Source organism: Balaenoptera ricei, chromosome 8, assembly GCF_028023285.1.
Source record: "Balaenoptera ricei isolate mBalRic1 chromosome 8, mBalRic1.hap2, whole genome shotgun sequence".
Lineage (NCBI taxonomy): Eukaryota > Metazoa > Chordata > Mammalia > Artiodactyla > Balaenopteridae > Balaenoptera > Balaenoptera ricei.
In genome coordinates, this window is record NC_082646.1 from 56,045,708 (window position 1) to 56,061,126 (window position 15,419).

General features: G+C 48.5%; 1 protein-coding gene across 3 annotated transcripts in view; it reads left to right on the forward strand.

Moving 5' to 3' along the window:
- TENM4 (teneurin transmembrane protein 4) overlaps nucleotides 1-15,419 on the forward strand; it is a 744,874-nt gene that overhangs the window by 130,306 nt on the left and 599,149 nt on the right. The window lies entirely within an intron of this gene.

Consider the following 15,419-nt stretch of genomic DNA (forward strand, 5'->3'; position numbering starts at 1 on the left):
CAACTTGGCTGGAGTTTGGGACTTGACATTCTGGAGTTCAGATTCTGGCTGTGTTGCTCTGATGAGCTGTGTGACCTTAGGCAGGTCACTAAACCTCTCTGAGCTTCCATTTTACCATCTCTGAAAATAGGGATTGTAACACACATCCTATTGTGTGTCAAGTGCATTAAATAAGATAAAGAAAAAAAAAAATAAGATAAAGATATGAAGGCTCCAGAACATAGTAAGCACTAGTAAGCTACTCTACTTATATCAAAAGTCATGCCAGCTAACTTAGGGTTTGAGGGACTTAAACTGCCCCTGAAGAGTCAGGTACTCTCTTTGCATCAAAAAGAATTTGTCTTTAGAGACAGTAGATATATATTACTTTGTCATTTTTTTATTTGAAAAATAAACTAAAACTGTCCCTGTTGGCTTTATCGTAGCTCGTTATGGAAGAGATCGTGGTCTTGATTCTGCCATTTTACAGAACAAACACAAGTGTCAGTACATGGAGTTGTGTCTTCCTTGGAGCTGAAACCATGTGCAGGTGTTAACAAACTTTTGTCCCATATCGTGACCTCCAGGCAGAATTTCCCTAAGTGAGAGTATTGAGTTTTCTAAACTCTACTAGCCTGAGAGAAAATTATTTTAAAAGTCATTTTTGGTCATCTTCCATTAGACACCAATTTCCTAGGCAAAATCAAATGTAGAACACTCTTGTATAAATGAAAGAACAGGCTCGTGGCAGGAGGTTAATAACTCCCATTGCCCAACTCTGAAAGGAGGAAAAATCACGGTGTCACTTCTACTCTTTACGTTTTGTTTTCTGTCACCCCTTGAAGCAAACAAAATGTCTTTGCATTTTAAAGAGGCCTCCATTTCGTTCTCTCCAAAGTTCTTTAGAGCTGTGCCTCTGATTGTTTTGGTTGACTGTGAGCAGTGGGAAACCTACGAAACCTAGCAGGGGGGGAGGAGGAGCCTTTGACTCAGAGTCATGGGCCCTCTCCACCCTTTGCCCCCCACCAGCTTCCCTGGGGCTGGTAGGAGGAAACCATCGGAAATGTGAGGGATTTCTCAAGCAAAACAACTGCGTGCCTTAAGAAATAGAAACTGACTGTAAAGTTTGTTCTAAGGGTGGTATAAAATTTTACAAAATGTCATTGACAAAAAAAAAAAAAAAAAGAAAGAAAAGAAAGAAAGAAAAAGGAAGGAAGAAAGCCAAAAGCACTTTTAAGAAGTAACTCTATAGACATTAACACTCAAATCTGGTCTCCTCTGCCTTTTTTTTTTTTTTTTTTCTATTTTTTTACTTTCTCCACTGTTCTCTCAGCATCTACCTCTTCAGCAGGTCCAGTCTCTGTCTCCTTCTCATTCTCTTTCTCTGTTGATCTATACCCTGTTTTTATCCCGCTGTCATTGTCCTCTCATCTGGCTCAGAATCCTAGAAGGTATTAGATAAAAATCATCAGTGTTCCGGGATTAAGAAAAACAAGCAGGATCTTTCAGATATTGTTTAGAATGCAGCTCATAGGAATAAACACTTCTTGGATCCTGCTCATATACCCATATATGTAATAACAAAACTTGCTCTTAGATGTGAGGAAAGCTGACATTTTTTATTCTTTTCTATGCCATTCCATTTTTTTCTTTGAAAATGCTGTTTCCAAAGCATTAAATTCATTTCTTTACTTACACCAGCTGGGGATGTGATAAGTGACAGATTCTGATTCTGTAGGCCTAGGGCAGGGCCCATGATCCTGCATTTCTAATAAGCTCCCAGGTGGCATGATGCTGCCTGTCTACAGACCACACACACACACCTGGAACAGCCTGGTCCTTCAGCACAGGGACTGTTCAGCACCATGGACAGGAGGCCCTCCCAACAAACCAACCAACCTTTGAGTCACCCTAAGTGTTTGGTCTCTCTGCAAGGCTTGTGACACTGTTGATGGGGAAGCAAAGGAACTTCCCAGAGGCTGCCTGACCAGACAGAAGTGCTCTGTCCTTTCTCTCACTCTCCCTGAGTGGTGAAACTCTTGGACCAAGGCCGCAGCCAAGCACTGGGGTACAGAGCACAGGGCTGGGGTCCCCCGAGGAGCTCTGCACATGGGAAATAGTCCAACTTATCTCACTTTCCTCCTGCTGCCCTGGTTTGCTCCAGGCCCTGCCTGGTGACTCACTGCAGCTCTGCCTTTATTTAAGGTCGTGCAGAAAAGTCTCAGAATGCCCTTCTCTCAGGTCCTCCTTCTGATGAAGCCCTACTCCCACGCTATTACTCAGCCTAAGGGATAGGGGATTACCTTTGCCTTTGTCTGTGTTCCTGTCACTCTTTGTATATAACTCTGTTGGAGCCCTAAGCATATATTATTAAACCATCTATGTGCTCCTATCTTCCCCCAAGAGGCCAGTCTTTCTTGGCCCTGGACACATTGGAAGGATGTCGGGAGCTTCTGCAAAATACTGATGCCCAGGGGTCACCCCAGCCCAATTAAGTCAGAATCTCTGGGTATGGAGCCTGGGAAGATTATATATATATATATATATGTTTAAGTTTTCTGAATGACTGTGATGTGTAGCTGGGGCTGAGAACCACTGCATTAGTCTGTGAGCTCCTTGAGGGTACAGATCAAGTCTTATTCACCTCTTCTTCCCCTCCCCCTTTGCTACACTCCCCCTCCTTCTCCTTCTCTTCCTTCTTCTTTTCTCTTTCAGCACCCAGCACAATGCCCTAGGCTGCTATTAAGTGTCTAGTGAATCAGTAACTAGCTTAAGTTTCTTTAGCACCTACTGTAGGCCAGGAACTAAAGGCTAGTGTTTTCCCCTGCATTACCTCACTGGTACTCACCACAGCCCTATAAGATAGACCTTATTGATCCTAGTTGGCACAGGAAGGAACTGAGGCTTAGAAAGTTTAAATCACTTAGCCAAGGTCACAGAGCAAGTGGCAGAGTCTGAGCTTGATCCAGGGGTGTGCTGGGGCAACTTGGAACTGGCACCACCAGGTTTCTCAGGCTCAGACTCCAGCATCTTTGAAGGGAGACCCAAAGCCACAGGTAAATACGATGATTTCTCTTCACCATCAATTTTTCTAGAGTTTTAGGGGAAATATTGAATTCTTATTAATATTATGATACTATTAACTTTTTTTTTTTTTTTTTAGATATCTTTTTTATTTTTTTTAATTTTTATTTATTTATTTATGGCTGTGTTGGGTCTTTGTTTCTGCGCGAGGGCCTTCTCCAGTTGTGGCAAGCGGGGGCCACTCTTCATCGCGGTGCGCGGGCCTCTCACCATCGCGGCCTCTCTTGTTGCGGAGCACGGGCTCCAGACGCGCAGGCTCAGCAATTATGGCTCACGGGCCCAGCCGCTCCGCGGCATGTGGGATCCTCCCAGACCAGGGCTCGAACCCGTGTCCCCTGCATCGGCAGGCGGACTCTCAACCGCTGCGCCACCAGGGAAGCCCGATACTATTAACTTTTAAAATAATAGAACACCTTATTAAGTGTCTCCTGTTTGCCAGGTGCTGTGCTTAGTGCTTTATTTCCATCACCTCCATATCCACCTGAGCTTCATGCTGATACTATGATGCAGGCATTATTATTCCTACTTTGCAGATGAGAATACTGAGGCTGAGAGAGATTATGTGGCTCTTGCAAGATCACACAGTCTGAAAGTGACGAGTCAGATTCAAACCCAGGCTTTCCCGACTGCAAAGCCAGTTCTCCTTAACTGCTCTGCCCATTCTGCTTTTGCAAACCACTCTCATTAGATTCTCAGAGCCCCACAGGGAGATGGATGGCACGGTTGGAAGAAGGGCTCAGGTTGCAAAGGGGAGGTTGGATGACCGCGGAGATTGGCCCCCTGGAGAAGAGAACATAAGTGGGATCTCCCCAGACCAGAAGGGCTGCACACTCAAAGGGGAAGTAGCTCAGTCTTGACCCCCTTCCTCAGAGTTCCCAGCGAACTCTGGTAACCCTCCCAAGACGGCGGGGGAGGCAAGTCCAAGGCAGGACCATCACTCTGCCTGCTTGCGAGGGAGACAGAGCAGCCTCTGTTGTTGCCGCTGGAGCTCCGCGATGATAGATGGAGGGCCATTTGTCGAGCCTGAAGCCATCATTCATGGAGGACAATGGCCCATTGGGACCCAACACATTTGGAGAAGAGCATGAAGCAGACAGCAGCGGGATTATGTGAAACAAAGCCAAAGGAAATTTGTTAGGAGTCTGATTTCTAGAGCCTTGAAATCGGCAGCAATGGAGCTCTTTCTGTACAAGAGTTATTAGCACAAATGTATTTAGAGCTGAGGCAAGTTCGATGGCTTCCTGGTGTCCATTACCAGCAAACATTGGAGACGATTATGTAGGATTTAGCAGAGGATTATCCATTTGGAAAACATTACATGGGATATATTTTGGTAGGGAGGAAGGGCCTAATACATGTAATTTACTGTACTTTGTGGTGAAGAACTGGGGCGGGGAGACCTGGACCAGTAGCTTCAGATTCATCAACTGGCGTTTTCTTTGTCTGTCTGGAATCCTGGTCTGGGAATAAATAAGCCAAAGGATTAATTTTACTTGGCTTTGGAATCATATTCTGTAACACTAGAAAACCCCTCATTTTGTAATCTGTGGAAAGGTCTACACTGCACGTATGAACAGGGGCTTAAGGTTATAAAAACAACCAAAGTCAGAGAAGTATGATTTAGGGTCTACTTCCTTGCCTTCTAGTTTGGGTCGGGGACCATCACCAGTCACACAAACTTATCATTTCTGACAGTGGCTAAGGATGGGGCCTTCTGGAAAACAAATCGAGTGTATGGAAGCCTGAATGAGTGTAGAAATAGGTGGGCAGCCAGTCCTGGTGGTAACAAAGAATATAGCCTCTAAGTCTAGCCTTGCTGCTAAGAATGAATTTGCTTGCCCTGCCGAGAATGAATTTGCTTGCTCCCACTCTGTGGTTGGTGCATCTCATTAAGAGAAGGAGAACAGCCCACTTCAGAATATGCTTGTGGCAGGCTTGGCAGGGATTGTATCCTCTCTGCCAGGTGCTCATCCCATCTTGTGTCTCACCATGCCTGGTGGCAGCCTTCCAACCGGGGGCGTTGGGAGCATTTGCTAATTGAGCCCATGCTGCCTGCCTCGTTCTCTGCTAGACACTGGGAATGTACAGATGAATGCCTTTGGGGGAGGGTCTGCATTGGCCCTGCCTTAGAGGAGCTCTCTTTCTTGGGAGAATATGTAGAGACCTTGAAAGATCTCACTTAGGGCCCTGCAGCAAGTAAAACCGTCGCTAGGAAGAAAATACAAACGACGCTGCTTCTCTGAGCATCGTGGGATTCTGAGGAGAGAGAGAGGCAGCAGGAGTTTAAATTGCAAGGGAATGCTTTTCACAGGTGGTGGGGAGAGAAGGAAGGGTTTAGACTGTTCCAGAAGAGGAAGAACCTAAGCAAAGGTGCAGTGGCAGGAATGGGCAGAACACGTCTAGAGAAGGGTGAGCCCACCTGGATGGAGGCCCCCAAGTGCATGCTGGGAGGGGATGCACAGGAGGAAACAGAGAGCCCAGGAGGGAGATCCCAAGTGTTGGGCTTTAGTCTTCAAGCCAGAGAGTGGCAGATGAATTTGATTTCACTCTGAAGATGTTTTATGGGCTCGTAAAAAACTATGTATCGTGGGCTTGTAAAATACTAGCCCAATCGACAAAGTAGGAGTAACAAGGTCAAATAGAGGTGAAGCCTGTGGAAATAAATAGCACATCCACTGTAGTGGTTCGCCTCCATGTCTCAGCTGCCCCTGGCACTCAGGACCAGCAACTCTGCAGTGAAAGCGGTGGGGAGCGGGAGACCAGCCTGCAGCGTGTCGGATACCGTGCTGGGCACTTGCCCGTCATGCTGCACTTATTCATCATCGCTGAAGTCCGGTGAGGTCTGGGCATAGAAACTGACTCAGAGAGGTTAGTTGGGTTTGAGATTTCAGTATCTTACTCCAAGCCTCTGCCTCAAACATTTATGACACAAGGGAATACAATGTACTGGTTACTGTTGGATGCAGGATCTTGACCACTTAGAAGCTGGAAATGCCCAGTGTATGCCCTGAGCAACCAACATGGTTTGCGTGACATTCACAAACCCCTTTTCATGTCCCATCTTACTGCTACTTGAGTTATTACTAGAAGGCTGATGAAGGAATGTGTGAACCTGAGGACTTCTGTCTCTGAGTAGGTACCCTTGAAACCAAAGTTTTCTGGGGGTAATCCACAAATGTAAATAATACGTTAAAAATAAAATCTAAAGAGAGCTGAACAGAACCCTCTCCCTCCTATCCACTCCATGGCTGTAGTTATTGCCTGGGGTGTGGTGGGGGGGAAGGGTGGGAAGGGGATTGGGCTTCTTCTGCCTTAACGCATTTTATTCTTCCCGCCCTCCCCCTCACAAGAGCACCAGAAAGACCCCCCACATTGACCCCACTCCTCCCAAGCCCCCAGACCTGTGGCAGTGGCAGGTCTGGAATAGCAGGCCTGGGGGTGGAGGTGGGGAAATGACTTATTCAAAGCTCCAGTCCCTGCATGAGATAAGCCATGGTTAGAACAGGCAGGATGAGGACTCCATTGTTAATTATAGTGATGACTTTGATAGAATGGGAGGAACTCTGGAGTGGGATGGATTGCCTTCCATCCTGCCTTCTCTCCTTCCTGTCATGGGTGGACCTTGCTTTCCTCATTCCACACCTGCAAGATAGGTGTATCACCTACTTCTAAAGCTCCTGGGAATTAAGCTAGGCCACGTGGGAAAGCATCCATCACGGAGCCTGGCACATGTTGGATCCTCAGGAAGAAATTTGTTTGCATCTCTTTTGTTCACAAGAGGGATTATCAAAGTCACGGCGTACTTTTCCTCACCTGCATTTTGGCTGGTCTTTGATGTTACAGACCAAAGTCTGTATATTATCTTAAGCTTGGGATCATTTGGCATGTTAACTCGATATCAAGGTGGTGTTTGATGAGCTCTCCCGTAATAGTCTTTGTTTGCAACCTCCTTCTCCCTCTGCAAGAGGGTCTTACATTGTTCAGTGCTTCACTCAGCGGAGCTTTGGAAAGCGTCTCCCATATGCCCGGCCCTGTGCTGGGTTCTCAGTAGACAGAGCTGGATAAGGCAGGGGTCCTGCCCTCGGGAGCTCCCAGCTGGCTGGAGGGGCAGACACATACACAGACAGCGACAATCCTGTGTGCATGTGCTGTGGTTGATGAAGGCATGGAGGAAGGAGTGGGGGCAGGTTCCCAAGGGCAAACTCAAGCTGCTCTCGAAGGTCAAGTCAGAGACGGCCTGATGAAGGAGGGAACAGCAGGGGCAACAACACTGGGCTGGAGAGAATACGACGCACTCAGGAAACTGTGTGTGGCTCTGTTAGAGTCTTCAGATGACAAAGCTGATGCTCTGAGAAATCAGAAGTATTCACGTAAGGAATGTGACCCTTGGCAAGTCTTTTCCCATTTCTGGGCCTGTTTCCCCATCCTCTGAACAAAGGTCCCTTCCAGCCCAAATGATCCACGGTTCTCTAAGTCTGTGGCTCACAGCCTGCAAATGAGCATGAAGCAGACTTGGATCTCTGTCTGTTTATCTTATTTTCCTATTTATATTTGGAAGCCTGTTTCTTCATCTATTAGAACTGCCTGCATTACCTGCCCTGGAAGCATCTCTCTTTACCTTGATGTGCTGTGAGCACGATCCAAGTTTATTAATAAAACAAAGCAGCCTCATAGCAGCGAGCGGAGGAGAGTACAATTTTAGGACCAGCTGTCTCCACTGGGGAGGCCTCGGTTGCCCTGACAAGAATGCTTATCCCGTATGGGCACCACCTGACCTCCAAAGCCAGGTTGGGGTGAGGACCCTCTTGCTTGTATGGGAAGCACTGACCTGTTTGTTTCATCTCCTTTCCCAGGCTGTGAAACCTGTACCCCCCAGAGGTTGCAAACTGACAGCCTATAGACATGTTTTTGGGCTCTCATCCTGTTTTAATTATAAAGATGTTTAATATAAAAACCAGGACATTTTGCCAAGAATATGGATTTCTGCCATCTCTTAGAAAATCAGTTCTGGCAACACTAGGCCCACCTTCCTGGGTGGCATCCTCCACTGGTACCGAATGGTGGCTGCCCCTTTCAGATGGGCATGAGTTCTTGACTTTGCCACAGTCCCTGCCCTTCCTTATTACCTTACCCCTATAAGCATTTGGGCTTGCCACCACGGACCTGCCCATTTAATGAAACCCAAAGTTCATACCCTTTAATTTTCTGTGAGGCGATGTATAATAAGTACTCCTATGTTACTGATCTACACAAGTACAGAGCCCTGTCCAGGTATCAAGGCCCTTTCCTATTCGTTTCCTCATTCTATCCTCACAGCAGCCGGCAGAGGGGCGTGTGCTTGTTCCCATTTTACTGATGAGGAAACCAAGGCTCAGGGAATTGTAGGGATGGTCCTGTGTTATGTGTTCGGAAAATCATACATGCAGAGATGGCTCTACCAAGTGGGCGGAGCTTGGCTGGGAGACAGCAGGAGGCCGCGCTGAGTCTGCTTTTTTTTTTTTAATTTTTTTTTTAAAAACATCTTTATTGAAGTATAATTGCTTTACAATGGTGTGTTAGTTTCTGCTTTATAACAAAATGAATCAGTTATACATATACATATGTTCCCATATCTCTTCCCTCTTGCATCTCCCTCCCTCCCACCCTGAGTCTGCTTTTAACTCTAACTTGCTGGGTAGCTCTGTACAGCTCTCAGCCCCGCTGGGGGCTCCAGCCACCTCCTCTGTAAAGTGAGGTCACGGCCCTAAAGTAGAGGTTCTTAATGTGAACACATGGCTGGGAAAAAAGTTAGCATTTTCTCCCATTGTGAATATAGGCAGTAGCCTATGAATAATAGCCTATGTGAATAAACCACAATAGCATTTGAAGTCTCTGAGACTTTGTTACCGGGAGGAATCAGACATTTTTGTATCCCATTAGAGTTGTTGGAGGTACTTGAAAATATCATTTACACTCATTATTACTCCCAGGTTATGAGAGTTATTAGACCTGACACTAGAGTATGTTATAAATCTTGACTTTAAAGAGAAATAAAAATATTACTGTACCAGAAATTTATCAATTTAACATTTCAGTAACCATTTTAATATAATTGGTTTCCATTGTAAGCCTGTGGATTTTATTTTATGCATTTGGAAACATTTTTCTGAGAAAGGGTCTCTAAGCTTCAGGAGACCGCCAAAGGGCTCCATGAGACAAAAAGGCCGAGCGAGATCCATGTCCCAGGTGATCTCTAGGCCACCTGAACACCTGGACTCCAGGATCCAAGGGTATCAGGCCTGGGGCCACCCATTCAGCGTGCAGCCCTGCCTTCTGCCGTCCTCCCAGCCTCCTCTACTTCCACACCTGTAGTGGCTTCAGAGGCAATTTCCTAGGCCCTGTGCAGCCTTATTGATGTTCAGTTACATCATACCAACGTCTCGCAGTTTGTTGGTGGCCGAGGATGTCAGACAAGCCTGGGATGGGGCGGGAGGAGAGGGGATGGAGGCTTCCTGCAACGCCCACCGCCCCCGCCCCCCCCGCCCCGCCATGGGCCTGGGCTCCCCCTTGTGTCCTGCGTGGAGAGCGCTGTGGTACTCCAGCCCTAACTCTCCATACCCCCATGGTTTCCATCCCCCTGGCTCTGGTTCTTCCCTGAGGCTCCTGTGCAGAAATCCCAGATCTGGGGAACCTGGGCGCTTCTTGTTTTGCAGGGAAGGAAGCCAAGATGTAGAGGACAAATGCCTGGCCTAGGGTCACACGGCTTGTCGGGGTCGGAGGAGGGATGGGACATCCAGGGTGAGTCCCATGTCCTGGAACAGCATGACCTGGTTCTCAGCTTGCCAAGGGGCTGCCTTCACCATGAACAGAATCTTCAATGAGTCCTTTCCTACACTTTCACTCAACCTTTTGCTTCGGAGAGCTCATCTTCTATTCTTTTCCTTCCCTCCTGCCTTCCTTTTTAGTCCGTTTTTCTTATTTATTTATTTATTTATTTATTTTTCAAGTTCTCTCCTAAGAGTTCAGTGTGGTCCCCTAGGGAGCTGCATCACTGCAGTTTTCAGACCCCTCCCATACCTTAGATGAAGGGAGATAAATTGACTGGCTCATTCCTGAGATCTCTACAGTAACCGTTAGAATTTACATTTCAGCGTTGACCCTGGAGACAAAGTCCAAGTTTACAGCCTCATCATATTGATTATTCTTTCATCAAATATTGATTGAGCCCTCTGTGTCAGGAACCAGGCTGAGCAACCGGCTAGATAAGATGGCCCAGTCCCTGCCCTCAAGGGGCTTCTATTCAAGACAGACATTGAACAGCTAGTTCAGGCAGGCTGAGTGTATCAGAAGAAAGGTAGTGGGTCATAGGAGGAGCTGACCGACTGGTGTTAGTCAGCAAAGACTTTTCAAAGTAGATGGCTTTTTAGCTAAAACACAGAAGGTTGATGACAGTGAGCTGGGAAAATTCTGGAAATCAGGATAGCATGTGCAAAGGCCCTGAGACAGGGAGAAGTGTGTTTTGATGGAGGAAATAGAGGAGAATGAGGAGAACAGATGGTGAGGTTAGAGGGATAGACAAGACCCAGAGAGGAAGACCTTGTAAACTAGGGGAGGGTCTGAACATATCTTGAGGATGGTGGGAAGCCACAGAACTTTCAACAGAAGAAAGACATGATCAGATGCACATTTTAAGACCATGCTTGGTGCAGGAGAAGAATCAGAGGGAGTGAGAGGTGAGACAGGGTGACTTGCTAAGAGAGTCTTGCAGTAGCAACCATGAGAGAAGATAGCTTTGGGACTAAGGCGTCGCCTGATTGATAAGGGCCTGGGCTGGGCTTGAGAGCTCTTTATGAGATGGATAAAGTGACTAAGGAACAGGAAAAAGTCAAGCCCAGAAAGACTACCTTCCTCCTCTCTCCCCAGTGTCTGTACGTAGCGGAGACCATGACCTCATTGCTGCAGGACAGGTAGCCCCCTTCCCTCCCCTCTCCTCACCTGCCCCACCTCAGCTGCTGAACGCACCTTGGTGTTCGGTTGTATCGGCCCAGGTTCTTTCATTGCTTGGTCCCTGAAGTTATTGGAAAAGCTGAGCAGATACAGCCAGAAAGGTGGAGGAAGCAGCAGTTCCTATTCATTTAATTCATTATGTCACTTAGGCCTTCTCTACTGAGCCTGGACATGGTAAAGCAAACTTTTGTGCTTCCTGCCCTCCCAGAGTTCGTGCCTAAAATAGTCACCCAAATAAATACCTAACTATGAACTGTGAGAAGTACAGGATCAAGAGCAGAGGTGGCCTTCAAAATATTTAACAACCTGGACTGCAGGTGCACAGGCCACTCAGAACCGGCTTCTGCCATAATGCCCAGGCGGGGCCCGGAAGCCTTCCACTTGCCACACGTGCCTTATCCTCTGGCTTGTGGCGAGGGCTGGAGGACCCTGGGGAGGAGCTGAGGTCGTGGTGGGCAGTATCCCGGGGCTCAGGGCAGTGAATACATAGCAACTGATGTGGAAGCGTTTCCACGTCTCAGGCACAACTGTCCTGGTGTGTACCTACTGATTGAGATGGGGGTCTGGGAAGGCTTCCTGGAAGAAGTGACATTTGAGCTAAGATCTGAAGGCAGGGCCTGCAGAGCCGGGAGCAGAGCTGGAAGAAACAGCCTGTGTAAATGCTCTGAAGCAGGCCACACAGTGTGGTGTTTGAGGACGTGAAAGGGGCGGGACGTGTGGTCAGAGGCAGCAGAGCTACTACAGCAGGAGCCAGGCTCTCTGAGCCCTGGAGCCAGGGAAGGGCTCACATCTCCATGAGCGCGGGATGCTGGGAGCCTGGTTGGGAGGCCATTGCAGAAGCTCAGGTGAGAGCTGGCTGTGGCCTGGACTTGGGTAGTGGAGGCGGAGGTGGTGAGAAGTGGATAGGACAGGGAGAGTGAGAACCAGTGGGGTTTGATGAGGGGTTAATATGGGGGTGAAACAACGGGGAGGGGTACTGAGAGGCGGCCTAGGTTTCCAGCGTGTGCTGGTGGAGAGTGCATCACTCACTGAGATGGGCCAGCAGAAGAGGCCCCTTTGGAGGTACAGACTGCGCCGTGGACGTGTTGAGTTTGAACGCGGCAGGTGGGGCTGAGCACTGAGATGTGTGCGTCTAGTTCCCGCTCTGTACAACTGAGGCAAATCACTTTGCCTCTCTGAGCCTCCATTCCCTCAACTATAAAACCCGGGAAATAAAGCCTGCTTTATAGGGTGGTTGTAAAGGTTATTAGAAACACATCATGAAGCACCTCACAAGTTGGAAGCCGGCCGTGACCATAGGCGGTCACTGGTAGCAGATGATTTTAATTAAACATATATGCTCCGGAATCTTATAAGATCCTATTACAAAGAGGCACATATGGTTCCTTTTCTCCTTTATGAAATACAATTTGGAGTCCATGGCAACGGTGTTGATGATGATGGGGAAGACGGTGATGATGATGATGATGATCCCGTCTCCTCGGCTATTTGAAGCCAAGGTATCAGGCATCTGTCTCCCTCATTTAGGGAGCTGGTGTTGTGCAGAGGAAGGATCACTGGGCTCAGGTTCAAATATTTAGCTCTGTTCCTGCCTCAGCAGCCTCAGAAGTCGTGTAATCTCTCTCAACCTTAGTTTCTTCCCATGTAAAAGGGAGACGGTGACAATATGTACCTCCCAGGATGGTTATAGCATTCAAACCAAATGACTTGTGTAGAGTTAATGGAATGCACGTTGCCAGATGCAGAGTGGTGCCTAATAAAAGCTACTGCTTTTGCTCTTCCTTTCGTGGCCCTCGTTCCTGTGCCTCGGGGAAGAAAGTAGAAAGTGACATCAGGCCCCTCCCAGCGGGACCTCAGCTCCCCCCCTGGTCTTTGCCTCCTGTCATCTCCTCTTCTCCCGCTGTGGTTCAGCTCTAGAAAGCAACACTACTTCCTCCTCACGTGCCCTCCCTCAGCCTGGAATGTTCTTTTCTCACCCCTTGCCTGTCAGATGCCTTCTCTGTCTCCAGGGCCCAGGCAAGCGCCACCTCTTGCATGGAGCTTTTCTGGTGCTGCCAAGGAAGATTCACGGCTCCATCTCTCTTATCCCCACAGCACTGTCACTCGGCCCTCCCCTGAACACATCCAGTGCTCAGCCTTGGGTTACAGCGCAGACCTGTGTCCTTGACTATAAACCTCTTGGGCCCATGACCTTGTCGGTTACAACCTCCTACGAGCCTCAAAACTGAGCATGGGTCCACACCCAAAAATCATCCAACTGGATGGAATTGAATTAATCTGAGTGATGGAGGCTGGGGCAGCAGCCCCATCACCCTGTCAGTGGCTCCAGGCAAGGGCTGTGAGACAGCCCTGTAGCCGAGCAGGTGCTGTCCCAGCCACATCAGAAAGGAACAGGTTGTTTGAGGCAGATGGCTTTGTAGTGGAAGCCAAAAGGACCCTTCTCAGAGCAGCAACGGAGCCCACAGCCTCTGGTAGCTGGGTCATTGCAGCCAGGCTGCTATGAGGAGCCGAGTAGGGGCAACTAGCAGCCTGTTGAACAAAGTTAGGGACCCTTCCCTTGAGCCTGGATCAGCCTCAGCTCCGTGGCTCTCCCTGCCCCAGGCTCACCCCTCCGGTCCAGCCTCACTGCAGGCAGTAATTAGTCTCAGGGACAAACCTGGCCTCTGATTGCCCAGCTTAAGACGCTCTGATGGATGAACCCGTTGCTAGAACGTGGCCCCGGAGGTCTTCCAGGCTCCAGCCCTGCATCCTTCACAGAATCCATCAGCATCCATGCTGTCAGAGTGTCCACTGTTCCTTCTGCTGCTCACATTTCTCAGGACAGGTCTGCATTTCATACTTCCTGCCGTGGGCCTTTTTCTTTTGAAAACATCGTGCTCACTTGAAGTCTTGCTTGGAGCCTGCTTTGCCCAGTCCCACCGTGGTAGAACTGACCCCTTCCGGCCTGGATCTCCCTGTGGATCACAGACTGCCGCATCCTCCCTGTAACACTGTGTACCTTTTAGTTCAGGGAGCACATCATGGGGACCATCATTAGTAGTGGACTTTATTTTTTTTATTTTTATTTTTGGCTGTGCCACGTGGCTTGTGGGATCCTAGTTCCCTGACCAGGGATCGAACCCGGGCCCTCAGCGGTGAAAGCTCGGAGTCCTAACCACTGGACCACCAGGAAATTCCAGTAGTGGACTTTATAAAGCAATGCGTGCTGTTTGGGACTGACACGCAGGCCCCAGCTAAGTGTTTGAGAAATGCCATTCCTTAGAATTCTTACAGCAGCCTTTGAAGGTTGGAATAAGGATCTCCCCTTGCAGATGAGGATGGTGAGGCTCAGAGAGGTTAATTAACTTTCTCTGTGTCACACAGCTCATCTGAGTCGGAGCTGGGATTTGAACATGGGTCAGGTCCCTGCTTTCTCCGTTTTCCTAGCCACGAGTTCCAGTCTGGGTCTGACACACAGAGGAAGCAGCCAGCAATTGCTTGCTGATGAAAGGGTGAGAATGAGCCTGCTGGGTGGAAAAGTTGATGTGTCAAGGAGAGCTGACTTCCTTGGTTTTTAAAAATTAGAAAGGCTCTCTCCCATGGTTCTGTGGGCGTGGTTGAAAAGAAGTGATCGTGTCATGCAACATTTTAGATTGTTATTGGACTATCCACATTTTAAGGCAAATAACAAAAGCATCATTATCTCTGCTCTACAACATGGAAAACCACGTCACTCTGGAAGCAACTTCATGTCATGTCCCCAGCTGGGAGCAGTTGAGGTGAGGGCGCCCAGAGGAGGACACAGCTGGTCTTTGGAAGGCCAGTTAAGGGTTTTATTCTTGACCCTGCCAAGCCATGGTGGGTTGTTAGGTTGTGTAGGCCAAGGCCCTGTGGTGATTTTCTCTCCCGAATTGCTTCATGCCTAAAATGCTTCCCTTTTGTGATTTCCCACCAAATAATGAAATCTATCCAAGAGGGAGTGAGGAAGGACAGAAACTTTGAAATACCCAGAAGAAAGCTAAGGTGAGCATGTTTTGAGGCTCTAATAAGCAGCAGAAGTCCAGGAAAAAAAATGAACGCACAGGGCTTCCCTGGTGGCGCAGTGGTTAAGAATCCGCCTGCCATTGCAGGGGACACGGGTTCGATCCCTGGTCTGGGAAGATCCCACATGCTGCGGAGCAACTAAGCCCCATGCACCACAACTACTGAGCCTGTGTGCCGCAACTACTGAGCCTGCGTGCCGCAACTACTGAAGCCCGCGTGCCACAACTACTGAAGCCCACGTGCCTAGGGCCCGTGCTCTGCAACAAGAGAAGCCACCGCCATGAGAAGCCTGCGCACTGCAATGAAGGGTAGCCCCCGCTCACCGCAACTGGAGAAACCCTGCGTGC